Source organism: Amphiprion ocellaris, chromosome 11, assembly GCF_022539595.1.
Source record: "Amphiprion ocellaris isolate individual 3 ecotype Okinawa chromosome 11, ASM2253959v1, whole genome shotgun sequence".
Lineage (NCBI taxonomy): Eukaryota > Metazoa > Chordata > Actinopteri > Pomacentridae > Amphiprion > Amphiprion ocellaris.
The window spans coordinates 14,669,228-14,683,413 of NC_072776.1; positions in this window are offsets into that span (position 1 = coordinate 14,669,228).

Genomic DNA, 14,186 nt, shown 5'->3' on the forward strand with positions numbered 1-14,186 from the left:
TGTAGGGTCACAGGGGAGCTGGAGCCTATCCCAGCTAGCTTAGAGTGAAGGCAGGGGACACCCTGGACAGGTCGCCAGTTTATCACAGAGCTACACAGAGAGACCAGCAAACAAACACACTTGCATCCACACTTATGGACAATTTAGTCACCAGTAAACCTCAGCATGTTTTTGGACTGTGGGAGAAAGCCGGAGAACCCGATGAAAACCCACACATGCACAGGAAGAACATGCAAATTGCACACAGCAATATCCCAGGCCCAGCTCAACAGGTACTACAGCTAATCCAAAATACATGTTGTGACAAACATAGAAAATACGGGTTTCTGCTAACTTTTGGAGCTTGTGGAGCCATGGTACACCCTAATCTCTCAACACTACACTTCAGGCAGTGCCCTAGCAGAGTTTTACAACAAGATGTGTGCCCATCTACATAACAATAAGGGCCAGCTTAGAGACAGAAATGCTCATTTTTTCTTAATGCACTGCAGAGCCATCAGTTGTCAAGCATATAGGCTGTCACAGCGACAGCTTAAGGCTGTGGGCTGTGGTAGTGCTCTCTCTCTCTCTCTCTCTCCTAGGTGTGTTCTTGGTGAAGCTGGCAGCAGGTGTGTTGCATGTTAATCAGCAGATGAGCTGCAGGTGGGAGCTGAGTGATTGGTCTCTGGGCGTCTCTATAAAAGCAGACTGCACCCATCATTCAATGCTGGACCGTTGTCTAATCTCCAGTCAGTATGGGGAGTAGAACTGTCTTTGCCACCAGCCTTTGGAATTTTAATAATCCTGTTTTCTGTGTTTAGTGAAAGCTGACTCCAGCCTGTTGTGTTCTGGGATCCTCAAGTCTGCTGGTCCTCCGCTCTGCCTTGGATTTTGTTTCTAACGGAGGATTCCACCTTTCGCCAGCTTCATCCTGGGAACCACAGGCTATATCTCGGATGAAACACCCTGAGAGAAATGCATACCTCTATTGAACTCATGGACGCCAACTTATCTTCCTCGTGTTGAGTTCCAAAGAGGGAGAGAGCCGGATAAAGCCAGGCCAAGGACCGTGTCCCTACCTGTCAGCTAAGTTTCCAAGCCCTGGTATCACCAAACTATTAGTATATTATTTTGTACATAGAATTATTACAACCTATGTTCTGTACTTAATATTTAGTTTTTATGCTCTGCATAAAATAGTTTTAGTCTGGGGATTTCTGTACAGGATTAGTTAGTTTAGGCTGGGTTTAGTTTTCAGTTTAGTTTTGTGTTCAGTTCTCCTGCCTTGGTAATACCATCCATGGGTTAACTGTAGTTTTAGTTTGTCATTCTTGTGTAGTAGTTCTCCGTACCACTAGATGGTTTCTGGTTTCATAGTTTAGTTTCTGGGTTAAGAGTTCTATTTCCAGTTCCTGTATATATCTTGTTGTAAATCAAGCATTGTTAAAACATTTATTTGCCAGCTGTTTCATTTCCTGCTCCTGAGCCTTTTTTGTACCTGCTGTAACATAGGCATATACAGTGGATTAACTTTAATAACTTTAATGTACTACAAGTGTGTAATATGTAGGCTTAAGCATATTGGATTGGGACTCAGTATCAGCAGACACTAAATATTAAATCATTTATATCAGACACGGGGGTAAAGAACTTGATAGGGGCATCTTTGATCTAAACTGTATGTTCACGTATGTTTAGTATAAATGTATGTCAAAATATACAATCACATATGCTAAAATGTAATGAGATTGGAAGAAATCATAACATGGAAAATGATTAACTAAGTTTCATGTTAAATACTGGGGGGTACGGGGCCTCACAATCATTGTGGAAAGTACTCAGTATAATCACAAGATAAGCAGTATGGAGATCTTGTAAGGTTTTGTGTGATGATGACTTGCAAACCTGGACTTTAAAAGCTTAGAATTGGAGGATAGTTTAAGGAAAGGCAACTGTACAGGAGCTGTCAAGAATAAAGTCAGATGATGACTCATATGAAAGCTTACTTCAGACAGACTGACAGAGGGGTTCTGTGACGCACATGGTGCACACTGGGAACTAAGAATGTACACACCTCTCATATTTCAGTTGCTCTTGAGACCAAACTCAGTTTGTTGTACTCTGTAGTTTGCAATAAACCTCCAAGCAGACCAAGTTTACTGACTTTTCTCAAGCGTATTAGTGCAGTTCAGTGAATGTGGTAGTCGGAAAACACTCTACATAATTAGACAGGGTTCAGGCACTGCCACGATAGCGATGGCTTCGGGAAACCTATGGGTGACATCACAGAGGGTTCGTCCATCTTTATATCCAGTCAGTGATTTTCAGCAGCAAAGCTTAGTGCAGATTTTAGATGCTTTCGGATCAGTAGTACATTCAGTTCTCCTGTGGTCCAAGCTGTCATGTTCAGTTCTGAACAAAACATACATGCATTGCAAAGTTATCAGATTGTAATTGTTTGGTTTGTCTTTTAATATGCTTTTAACAAGGACTTAAAGTACTGCAGGCTCAGCTGAAAATGGGGCTCTCAGTCAGCAGAGAGGGCAGCCCCATTGCTGAAAGCCTCAGTCAGTGACAGTAGTGGTGATTCAGTATAGTGAATACATTTTATAGAGTCACTCATAAATGTACACCTCTAGCTTTCACAATTGCATAGTATACAGACACAGCAGACTGGAAGAAAATATTAAATTTGCTTGTATACCATCAACACGTGACACACTAAAACCAAAAGTGATTGCTTTAGTAGCTATTGTAGCCAAACAAATTGCAGTCATACACATATTCAAGGACTAAACACACACACACACACACAGCCTCCCAGTCCCCAGGGCACATTTTATTACTTGCAATCTGTAGACAGGAAGATAAATTATTGGAGAATTTATTATAGTTGTAGCTATGGCAAGAATATTATAGCACCGTAACAAACAGGGACTGGAAAAGTACACATGCATCACTTATAAAAGCATCATACTGTTGTTCTGCAACCAAACTTCAAATACCATAGCTGAACTGTCCATACCATTCATTCTTTATATCACAGTCTATGAACAGTTTATCACTGAAATGTTCCTCCTCAATGTAAAAAAAGAGTTCAAGGAATGGAAGAGGAAGAAATTAACAAAATGGGTTGACTTGTGAGATGAAAATTACTTAAATTATTATATATACTGATATTCATTACCGAAAGAAATACTTTGAGACTTGGGGAGTTTTGCTAAGAGTTTGATGAGAAAAGGCCAGCAAGCCTCTAAAGCACCTCTAAAGCTCATTAATTAATATGTTTTCTTTCATTTGTTTAATTTATTGAAAAATGTAATTGTAAAAGATAAAAGTTGAAGTTTCACAGATGCAGCAGTAACTTCCTGGTAGTTTCCAGCAGTCAGCTAAAACTCAAGGAAGTTATGCACCTGACCAACAAATATTCTGGCATACGCTGCACTTTTGATCCTTGGTACCTTATACTCTCCAGCGGACGAAGACACAGATAGATAGGGACACCACGGCCATGTTATTACACTACTTTCTTGTCTGCTTAGACTTTGCTAGGAGAACAAAACGTTTTGAGATGCACAATAATGTCTGTGAGGGACTTGCAAGAACTGAGCAGATGACAAGGACAATTTAGACAGATAAGAAACTTATGTCACTCTGACAGTAGCAGACCCTTGCTTACTCCCCTACAGCTGTGAAACATGTACACTGGCCTTAAAACCATTAATGGTTTCCGCGTCCCTGAGCACAGACTAATGCGGACTTTGAAAGCCGACTTTAGACTTGGAGTTCTATTCATGCTACAAATGAACACATTAGTCTGATGCAGACAGTCACATTGCTACTAATGTCGAATACAAAGATACACTGGGGGCTCCCATGGATGTCTGACAACCCGGCAGTGACGCTACACTTTTTCCTGGACATATGCAGCTGGATTCAGATTAGGCTATGGCACAGAGTGCAACTAGGCGTGAGGTGTTCAGAGAGCAGTGGGTGGATATAGCACAAGAGTTCTGGAGAATTTAGAATTTCCTAATGTGTTTGGGTACCGTTGATGGAAAGCATGTACCTACAAGTCAAAACACCTCCAAAATCTAGCAGCAACTACTTCAATTACAACTCTTTTGATTATGAATCCTGTAGGTGTTACAGAATCTTCTAGTGCAGTCTGTCTTCAAGTCAATAACAATCATTCATTTTGAGCACCGTTTGTTCCTGGCGCATGTGCAATCAATGTACTTGCCGTGCATGAGTTCCTCACAGTCACAAATGTTGAGCAGCACTCAAAGGTCCACTGAGTGATCTCCATGAATCCCTGTGGAAATTTGCATCACTCTGACCCTTGCGGTAATCAACCTTTAGTTTGATAATACAGTGAGAAAGCCTCCTGTGATTCCAACTAGCAAGTGTTTACACATTAGTCCCACTGTTACAATTGTACTCATTTAAATAGCATAAATTAGGTTGTTTTTTTTTCTTACTGTTATATTTTTGGTGTTTCTTGAAATGTGAAACCATATACAAACAATTGTGTAAAACTCCTTTAAGACTGGTTGAACTAACTGCTTTAATATTGATACTGACTTTTGTGGTAGATTTTTATCTACTTTGCTCTTGCTTTAGTCTTATATTTAACGAGCTGATATAAAAGTGCCATAAGTCTACATTGTCTAACTCTGTGCTATTTTTAATTGACAGGCTAAATGACAATCATTGTCATAGATAAGCATATTTAAGGGGCTCCATGTTCACTGAATCGTCCAGATAATTGGGTTATTCTGCTTTTTGAGATAGCCGGATAGGCACTGATTTCCACTTATGAGCTGTCCATTTGTTTTTTTATTTACCTTTCCTGCCTGAAGAAGATGTCTTGTTAGCACAATATGCGCATTTGATTTTCATAGTGCACTGACTGTGAAAGACCGTGCAACGGACGGCCTTTCAGTGAAAATAATAACATTTATGCCACATTCTCCTGGAATCACATCCTGCCCGTTTGCTGATTGCCTCTTTGCTGCCTGGGAAAGAAAAGTTTCCCAGAAGTTTCAAAAAGGACTCAGATCTGTCATTAGTTTCAACAAATACACGGAGAAACAAAGAAGGAGACTGAGCTTTTCCTGACAGCTAAACACTCTCCCTTGTGGTCCAACCTGCCAATATTAAAATGGTAGCAAATATAATTTATTTTGTAACTATACTCAGTCCTCGTATTTTCTTGACATTTTTCACAAACTGTCATATTTATCAAATCAGAAAGGACTGTGTTCGAGTCACATTGTAAGCATCTTTACTGGACTCTGCTTCGTTATCATGGTTGGCAATGTCTAATATATGTCTTCCAACAGCAGAATGCAATGAAATTATGCTTGTGATCTGTGATCTGGATGTACTCTAGACAATACCTCTTGACAGGTGCAGTATGAAGGCAGATAAGGAGCCATGGGAAATATCATGTCTACAGTATAATAGAGTTAAGGTACAGTGTAATTTATTACAGTCACCCTGTTTCTGTGAGAGGTAGAGGGGGGGAAAACTGTTCTAATGGCAAACGGTGGCAACAAACAACAATTTGGTTATTTAAAAAAAAAACTTGATTAAGGCAGCATTAAGACGCACATCAGACATCACAAAATCCTCATTACTATCATAGAATATTTGGGGGGTTGTGCGCTCTCAGGTAAACTGTGTGTGAGATATATTGACCAAGCTGTCTGGTGGGGGTTTCTGGTCTTTCCTCGTTGTGCTAAATATCCAGCCTTCAGCTGTCAAACCCACCAAGAATCACACCTTGAACTCACTGACATCCATTTTGTTTTGTTTATCTTGGTTGTTTGAAAGATGCATGTTCCAGTATTCTGACAGTGGACCTTTACCTGCCAAAATCAATGATAATGGTGTGTTAAATCCAGTTTTTGGTATGTTAGTTTCAAACAAGGTCTAACTTTCATGGTTTTGTCCCATAATCCCATGGGATAAGTGCTCGGTGCCATCATTAGAAAGAACCTGTTTTAGCAGCAGACACTTTGACATGTGCCACAGCAGGGAAGATGCTGAAATACTGGCTCACAGTTTACTTCACACAATTAAACCATCGCTGGTGTCAATGATAAAGACAACTTGACAAAAAATCTTCTAAACTCAGGGAAATGTTTAGAAGTGAAAGCAAATGCGTGACTGGCCTCAGAGACCTACTTTCTTGTTGGCATCATTCTTAAAAACCAACATAGTGCTCCTTTAATATAGCCTCCATTTGACATCATTCCAGTAAAGCAATCAAGCAGATTTTTGTGAAACTGCAGGTGTTTTTTACTTGTGAAGCCAAATCAATTGTTCTCTCTAATCTGTGTACAAATGGGATTTTCCCCGATTGTAGTTTTTTAAAAAAAAAAAAAAAAGGTTCTTATATTGCTTTTTTTGTCTTAACTGCCATTAGACAGAGTTTTGACAGAGGACTATAGCAGCATAATGTATTTTATCGTTTGATGTGATTGGCAGATTTCTCTTGCACATCCAACTGATACACTACACCTATTGATTTTCTGTCACTGTAACACTGCATAGAAACAACACATCACACAACAAGGCATCTCATGGGAGCTGCATTTTGTGTGTGCCTGTGTGTAGGTGTGTGTGTCCTACGTGTTGCACATTTCACTCATAAAAACCCATTTTACCACAAGTCTTCTCCCTCTTTATTTTTCTGCTCCGCTAAAAGCCTTATACATCTTTGCTTAATCTGTTTTATCATTGCTTTTAATATACATTAAGCAAAATTTTAACTGATCCAACTATCTTGGCTTCACTTATGGAAAATTACAATCTCTCCCATTAACATTATGGAATGTAATTCAGCAGCACTTACTGCACCGAGGTGCCTCTGCTTTCTGACAGATTCTGTAACCTTTCTTATTACTGCTGCACTAACTGATTACTGCGGTGGCTGCCTATGTATTGAACTGCGGTAAGTAATGAAAAATGTGCGTATCCACTGCTGGTTCTCCCATTGATCCCATCAGTGGGAAGTAGCTTGGCTCCAATTATGCCTTAATAGGCCCGAGAGGAAAGGAGACGAGAGGAGAGAAATGTATGAAATGTGTGAAAGGGTTATCCATAAAAAAGAATATTTAACAACATTTCCGTCAATAAAGCTCAAAAAATGGCACATTTTTCCAGTAACACCGTCACTTCAGGATAAATAAGGATGGTGTTTTAGGCTAGAAATGAACTGAGACACTTCATTCACTTTTATTCCTGACATCTAATGTAAGTAAATAAAAAATCCTCTTTAGACAAATTAGACTGGTTATCTTATTGTTTATAGCGTTCGTCACAACGGATAATCACAATCAGTTCCTGTTTCCACACCTTCTTGTTAATTTATAGCACCATCGGCTGCTGCAAAAAGCTCACTTTTCCTCTCTGCCGAAGAGCTGACAGGGGCTGACTCTTGTCACAACAGTGTTAACGTAATCAGCCTAACCCACACAACCTTCGATGCACAAATTGTATTACAGTACAGTTTGGGTTGGGGGTGGCAGTGATTTAGTTAATGCTTGAATGGTGAGTGGGGGAAGGAGCTGCAGCCTTGAAGCCACATTAGACATATACAGTAGTGTGTGTGTGTGTGTGCGTGTGCGTGTGCGTGTGCGTGTGCGTGTGCGTGTGCGTGCGCGTGTGCGCGTGTGCGCGTGTGCGCGTGTGCGCCCACCTGTGAATCTGTCCTCTGTCTGCTTTGCTGCTGTTGCACATCTGCTGGTACCAAATGAGTAGAGATGCCGTGTTCTGTTTGAAACAAGGCAAAATAAATGAATAAAACAAGTGAAGACTCAGATAAAAAGATGAAAGTTGGCTGATGCTCATACATCAAGAACGGAAGAAACCACTTCTGATTCCAAACTGAAGCTGTCAATTTTCATTCAACAACACATTCACTTGGCACAGATGAAATGATCATTTATTTAATCTTCAGTCTTTTGGGACTTGTGAGTAGCCAAATAAATAATTTATCCCATTTGAAATTATAATTTGGAAGGTTGTTCCATTTTTTGAAGAGAAAGTAATTGAGTCTCTATTTTTCTAAACCCTCCTCCATCAATTGTATTTTTTATTCTGTGCTGAAAGAGGCAGAAAAAACCTTTACGATACAACAATAATGAAATGATAAGAGAAGAAATGTATTATACCTTCTACATAAAGTATGAACCTCAGTATGTCCTGCTCTGGTCATTCAGCTACAATCGGATAAATGTGGCTATAATCAATATTCTTGTGTTAACCATAGATCACATGATTAGCTGCAGTGAACGAGGTCAATGGTCGGGATGAACCCGGAGAGAGTCACCACCAGCCCACACTTTACTGCCTTAGTTCATTCTCATCATTCTCAATATGTCATTTCAAGTGGTTTACGGCTGCTGTTTTACCTCACTTAGCTTCAAAAACCAAATGTATACTTCTTACTCAACACCCAAGGTCAAACAAACAAAGTTAGAAACTTGAAATTAGCAGTTATCCTGTAAATTTAGTATTCTGAGGGGAGATCAAAATAGTGCTAAAAGAAAAATGAAAAAATTTGAGACATGATTCCAAGTTAATGCCATTTTGCTCCAAATCAGGCTGATGTTTCTAAGTGCTACATGTGTACATATTAAATACAGAGGTGGCATTAAGTTTACAACCCATTTCCATTCCTCCCAGGAGGTCAAAAATTAGTTTTTGCAAGTTTAATGTGTGTTTTATTCATCCTTTTATGCCTTGTGAACAACATTTTAAAGAAATAGTTAAACATTTTAAAAATACTTTAATTTGGTTCCAAGAGTGCAACCAATCCCACCCCCCTGACCCCACTGTCAAGTTATCAATAAAGGATTCTAAAATATAGTGATTGAGGACTATGATACTATCTTCTAGGAGAGACTAATTCCTGGAGAAACTTTTCTTCTCTTATCTCATCTGCTGGGGTTTTGGTAAAATTACCATGATGCTGAGAGGTGAGTCTGAGTCTGATTTGATCTGGTACACAACAGCATCTGACCTGAAAAAAGATCTTCTTTCTGTGTTCTGACCGACACCCTACAGAGATAATAAGGCCAGCTTCCTAACAAACCAAACACTGATTATAATGCTGATTAATCTTATGTTTCCCTGAGATACTATTAATCCGTAGAGAAGAGTGCCCTCATTACGGAACCCACAAGCTCTCATCATCCATGAATCATTAAACATGATGATATGTCAAACCCACATGTGTATCACATAGTATCACAGACTGTATTTCATCTCCATATCCATCATAATTCTTAAGAATAGATTTTTAGCAGACTCATTCGTGGTATCGGTCAAACTGTATCTGTATTGTTTTTTGGGGTTTTTTTTGATCCTCTGGTTTATGAGCACCTGTTGCAGCAGGCAGGATGTGTTTCTGATTGGAAGTGATACCAGCTGCTGGCAAACAGGCTAACCAGGCAGAAACATTTATCTGGTTAACAGAGCCCTGACAGGGCCTCTCTCCTCCGCTCGGCTCTCCGTAATGCTTTACGACACTGTCATTTAAAAATGACATGATAGGAATGGGGGTTTAGCTTGCCAACTGCCCCTGTAGTCACACAAACACACACACACACACACACACACACACAAACACACACACACAGCTGCTGACGAGTCAACCAGGACGCCGAAAGAGAGGCAGGGATGGATAAGCAGCTGCTCCATGAGTGTGTGTATGTGTGTCTTTTGGCTCGTGCAGACCTGGTTGTTTATTTGATACTTTTTTTTTTTTAGTTTTACATCTCTCATGAATCAGGAGGAATGGGTGCGTGTGACTGTGTGGATATTGGCTGTCCTTTCTGCTATGTGTGAATATGTGTGTGTGTGTGTGTGTGTGTGTGTGTGTGTGTGTGTGTGTGTGTGTGTGTGTGTGTGTGTGTGTGTGTGTGTGTGTGTGTGTGTGTGTGTGTGTGTGTGTGTGTGTGTGTGTGTGTGTGAGAGAGAGCATCAAACCAGAGCCATGGCGGCTATAACCAGAGCACAACAGAATGCAGTGTATTGGTCCTGGGTGATTATCGTGGTCCCATAAGTAATCACTAATTGAAGAGACACATTACTTATTAAGTAATTAATTAATAATTGATTAATTAACAAGTAAGAGTGAGTCCAGTGGCACAACAGAACCTAATTATGGTACACAGCACATACAGAGGACATTATTTCCATAGATAGATAGATAGATAGATAGATAGATAGATGTACTTGAAAAGCTTCAACTTAAAAGCATCTTTTTAGAGATAAAAATAGTCTTGTCTTTCAGAGATTTTTTTTCTCCTTTTTTGTTTTAAGTGTAGCTTGAGGCTGTATAGACATAGAGCACTGATGTTTTCGTACTGCTACATTAATGTCATCATACTGTACACTGTGATAGAGCCAGTAGGGAACGCCGTACTGCTAAGATGGTTGGAAGGTTACATACCTACATACATGTCCAACTGAACAGATTATCTGTGGTCAGTTGCTGCCTGCAGCATGTTATAAACTGATCACTCCTCTGAGGTTTGCACTGTGTTCTGTGGGAACCCTATCCTAATGCAGTCTTCTCCCTGATGCATTTAGGAATAATTCCTTGTGTCTAGTGGCCCAGCCATTTCTCCTCAGGTGTCTCCAGGGGTAACTGACCTAGCCTTTGTGGTTTTGACTCCTGCTTGTGATTTGTTATATCGCTGCCTAAACCTACGAACTGCTTTTCCTTGTAATGAGTCTGTTTTTGAGTACGACTTTGTGATTTTCAGCTGCTGAGGCGTGAGTCGTGCATTTGAGGCTTGTGTATGTTGGCAGCAAGTTTGATTTTTTTATTTATATAAGATTAACAAGGGGTCCAGTTTCACACCAAAATGTGTACTAGCTATGTTGGTCCAGACACAAAACATACTGTTTCCACAAAGGTAGTACAGTTGTGTGATAATTGCATTTTTAGGGGCTATTCATGAAGTAAGACATTCTGGCAACCTTGAAAACAACTGGAGCTTTGCAGTTTACATTTGCATAAGCGTATTTTAGCCCAAACCGCGATCTTTTCCTAAGCCTACACAAGCAGTTTTGGTGGCTGAGTTTAACCAAGCAGTTTTGTTGAGTAAACTAAGGCAAATAGTGACTGAAATATAAAGTAAGCATCATCAGAAAGCACAGCAAAGAGTAAATTATAATATATGCAGTATATATGCAATATAAAAGTGTAAGTCATGTGATGTAGATGTAATCCCAGTAGAAAAGAATCAGAGAAGAAAACATATCTCACATTTTTACAGCCTTTCATGTGAAATTATATATTACATTTGCACTGTGGACCAACGTAGTTAATAAATATTTTGATGTTGAGACTGCATTGCCATTAAAAACATTGAACAAGAAATAATAAGACAGAGGAGACTTTCACTTCCTGAGCTTAAAATACTGAAGGAGACATTAGATAATAAAGGGTCACTCCAATGGTTCAACCCACATCTTCTGTCTGGGACACAGTGGGGACAGGTTACAAAATATTTGTTTCAAATTAATGCAGGACAGGATGCAATGCCCTAACATTTAGTCCTAGTTATGTAAATGCTGCATCCTAAATGTTCTTTTATTTTTTGCTTGTAACAGAGGCTCTCTGATAAAAAGGACTAGCAAGGATTATTTTCTTTCTCACAAAGTTTCTCTTAAGCAACAACAACATAACATTCAGTGCATAGACGCTGAGTTCCCCTTTAGACACTAACATCTATTGAATACATTTTGTAGTTCAGTATATTTTTGGACATTGGAGGAGTCTGAAACAGTTTAGTTCCTTTAGAATCACATTTTGTTGACAACTGAATGAAAAAGAGCAAAGGTGAAACTGCCGAAATGAAAGGCCATGACTTAACCGATGAGGCTGTTTTCCTCTGGTGGGGGATATAAACGTCACTTCACATCTGAATGTGCATATTAAATGGCCTATTGATTCAGTGCTGTCTCAAGCATAGAAAGTGCAATCAATCTGGAAATATTTATGTGTTCTTTAAGTGATGTCACCCATAAAGTAATTTCTCCAAATATCTACTAGCTCCAAATATCTACCGGTCCCTGTACAACCAAAGTGAGAGCTGTGTCCGCATACTCGGCACAAAGTCAGATACGTTCCCTGTAGGTGTTGGACTCTGCCAGGGCTGCCCTTTGTCTCCGATCTTGTTTGTGGTGTTCATGGACAGGATCTTAAAGCGTAGCCAGGATGAGGAGGGTGTTCGGTTTGGGGACCTCAGGATTGCATCGCTGCTTTTTGCAGATGATGTGGTTCTGTTTGCTTCAAGAGACCATGACTTTCAGCACACACTTGGAGCGGTTTGCAGCTGAGTGTACAGTGGCGGGGATGCGGATCAGCACCTCCAAGTCCAAGGCCATAGTTCTCTGCCCGAAACCACTGGATTGCTCCCTCCAGGTTGGGGGGGAGTTGCTTCCCCAAATGAAGGCATTCAAGTATCTTGGGATCTTGTTCATGAGCGATGGGAAAATGGAGCATGAGATGGACAGGCGGATTGATGCAGTGGCAGCAGTAATGTGGGCATTGTGCTGAACTGTAAGGTTCAGTATGAGGCAAAGGCCCTTGATTTACCAGTCCATCTACGTTCAAACCCTCACCTGTGGTCATGAGCTCTGGGTAGTGACCGAAAGAATGAGATTGTGGATACAAGTGGCCGAAATGAGCTTCTTCCATAGGGTGGCTGGGCTCAGCCTTAGAGATAGGGTGAGAAGCTTGGACATCCAGAGGGAGCTCAGAGTAGAGTCGCTGCTCCTTTGTGTCGAAAAGAGCCAGTTTAGGGGTTTGGACATCTAATTCAGATGCCTCCGGGAAGACTTCCTTTGGAGGTTTTCCGAACACATTCGTCTAGGAGGAGACCCCAGGGTAGACCCAGAACCAGCTGGAGAGATTATGTATCTCGTCTGGCCTGGGAACGCCTCATGAATCCCTAGGAAGAGCTGGAAAGTGTTGCTGGGGGGAGTTAAGTCTGGAATGATCTGCTTGACTGCTGCCTCCATGACCCAACCTCGGATAAGTGGAAGAAAATGGATGGATAGATGGCTCTACCAGAACCAGAGTTTCTTGCTTAATGTAATCACTTTGCAACTTCAGCTGCACTAATTGTGGATTATTGTTGTTAAGAAAATTAAATGGCGAGCAGCAATTAATGTAGATGGTTAATGTGGGTTTATCCACTTGATATTGTTCTGTAGTTAGTTTAAATGGCAAAAAGTAAAGTGAATGAGAAAAACAGAATGCTCAGATATACATTTCACAAACGACTGGTTTGTACTTTCTGTACACTACTGTACACTTCTGATTTATGTCTCTCTGTGCTGTGTACAGGAAGCAGCAGAGGGTAATTAGATTACATGTTCTGAATGGGGAAAGATAATTAAATCTAACATGACCTAATTCATTTACCAATTTATTGCCACTGTTAGGGACTGGGACACCCTTTCAGAATGCAGAGGAATGGCCCCTAAATTAAGATCAATACAATGGAAATCACAAAGAATCAAATTCTTCCTTTTCCTTCATTATAAGTGCAGAGACTGTGTTTACATGATTGCTCATATTATATTAGTTTTATGCAGGGATGTCATAGTAGGTGAACTCTTTGTGAACTTAAGTTTAGTTACTTATTTTAGCAACTTTCAGATTTGCATTAATGTTTATGGGGTTCGTGTCATCATAGTGCACGTCTGTGTCTTCTGCTACAAAACACTACATGACTTCTCTGTCTGCATGTTCCTCTGTGTTGGAACTCTAAAGTAAGTTAAGTGCATCGTCTGCGTCACTATAGAGGTGGCTTTTGGTTTGGGGCAGTGACAGTGGAGAGCTAAATGGATAAAGCCCTGAAGATGAAGATGAAGTTGAGAAAACAACAGTGTCTGAGTGACAGAAGCAAAACAGAGTTTCAAAAGGACTGTCTGTTCTAGATACAAAGGCTGACCCAGAATGAATGCTGATGCAGCGGTACACAGTTTGTATGTCCATCACTAACTGAGGACACATTTACACAGTATATAATTACATATAAAGTGTATACACCCTTCCAAATGTTAAAGGTTTTACTATTTTGAGGTTCAAAAATAAATGAATGTAGAACTCCTAATGTTCATTTTCATTTATGTAAAAGCTCAAGCTGGAAACAAAACGAAGGTATGTTTGA